We start from the raw sequence: 1,642 nt of genomic DNA on the forward strand, positions 1-1,642 counted from the left end.
CAGGGTGGGTTGGACGTGCTGTAGTGCCCAGGGAGGTGCAGGTCAGGGTGGGTTGGACGTGCTGTAGTGCCCAGGGAGGTGCAGGTCAGGATGGGTTGGCCGTGCTGTAGTACCTAGGGGTGGGCAGGTTAGGATGGGTTGGCCGTGCTGTAGTGCCCAGGGGTGGGCAGGTCAGGATGGGTTGGCCGTGCTGTAGTGCCCAGGGATGGGCAGGTCAGGATGGGTTGGCCGTGCTGTAGTACCTAGGGATGAGCAGGTTAGGATGGGTTAAGTTGCCTTGCAGCGTGTAGCCTGGGGAAATAGGGGGGTGGTTCTGGTTAGGAGGGTCAGGGAACACTCGACCGGCCGATCGGCCTGCTTCCACACTGTCGGAGCCTCTGTGATCGTTTTACTTCCTCATCACTATCAAGGAATGTTGCTGAATTTTGTGTTTCCTTTTTTTTAAAGAAAGAAGAAGAAATGATTAAACCTGAACTGGGGGAGAGAACAAAAAAGTTGTGACGAGCCCACATTGTTTAAAACTGAAAGTAAACGTTACAGGAAGTTTTTTTTTTCCCAATTCCCTCCCACCTCTCTCTCTCTCTCTATCCCAGCAACATCCAGGGATAACTGGGAAAGGCGGGGGGTGGGCGATAAAGTTCACTTTTTCCTCTCTCCCAACAAGCAGTGGCTGTCCTCTGCCAGAAGAAAAACAAACAGCCTGAAGCAGCTGAGTACCAGACGAGAAAGTTTACAGTCCTTACCATCTCAGGGTGTGTTGGTGCTTTACAGAATTTGTTGGCGTGTGGCTCTCCAGAGGCCAGGGCGAGTTGGGAGAGAGAAGGGGCTGTGCACACTTGAGACCCGACCGGTTTTTCGAAGCTCCTTGACTCTCGAGTCTATCTCCAAAGTCCCCATTCAAGTTCACAGACGCGCACTTCCTTCCGCAATGTTCAACTTTTGACAGAAATTTAACTCAAGAGGGAGCAGTGAACAGGGAGGCTATCAGTTTCACCCTGATATTGACAAAGGCAGGGCTGTGCTGGCGTTTGCTGGGGCAGGACCCAAGGGCATCTGTAGCCCCCCCCCCCGGGGCATCCCCCCACCCCCCCCCCCCCCCAATCCTCAGTCTCTCCCCTGCCCTCCAAATGACAAACTTTCCAAACCCCACTTCTGTCCCGGGGATGTGCTCCCTCAGCACCTGTTACAGTGCAGGCTCTCAAACCAATTCCCTGCCTGTAAAGATTGCCCCCTACCCCATGGATTTGGAGACAGCTGAACCCTTGTTTTTAAAAGAAACCAGCCCCTTTCGCTCTTTCCCAGGGCCTTCGAAACAGCTGAAATAAAACCAAGAGCTGCAGATTCCTGAAGCTGAGGTAGTAGGAACTGCTGATGCTGGAGAATCTGAGACAACAAGGTGTAGAGCTGGATGAGCACAGCAGGCCGAGCAGCATCAGAGGAGCAGAAAGGCTGACGTTTCGGGCCTAGACCCTTCATCAGAAATGGGGGAGGGGAAGGGGGTTCTGAAATAAATAGGGAGAGAGGGGGAGGCGGATAGAAGATGGATAGAGGAGAGGATAGGTGGAGAGGAAACAGAGATTACGAGAGAGTTGCAGTGGGAGAGAGATCCCTTGAGCTTTGTCCGGAGGGAGGAGGGTAACTT

At 53.3% G+C, this 1,642-nt stretch overlaps 1 protein-coding gene across 1 annotated transcript in view; it reads right to left on the reverse strand.

Moving 5' to 3' along the window:
- The window catches only part of LOC109925007, a 9,943-nt gene extending 9,040 nt beyond the window's left edge, over positions 1-903 (reverse strand). The window contains exon 1 of the mRNA XM_048618693.1: positions 744-903. The gene's annotated coding sequence lies outside the window, so the exon portion shown is untranslated. The remainder of the gene's footprint in view (positions 1-743) is intronic.
- Between the last annotated feature and the right edge of the window lie 739 nt (positions 904-1,642).

This window comes from Rhincodon typus, chromosome 40, assembly GCF_021869965.1.
Source record: "Rhincodon typus isolate 14 chromosome 40, sRhiTyp1.1, whole genome shotgun sequence".
Lineage (NCBI taxonomy): Eukaryota > Metazoa > Chordata > Chondrichthyes > Orectolobiformes > Rhincodontidae > Rhincodon > Rhincodon typus.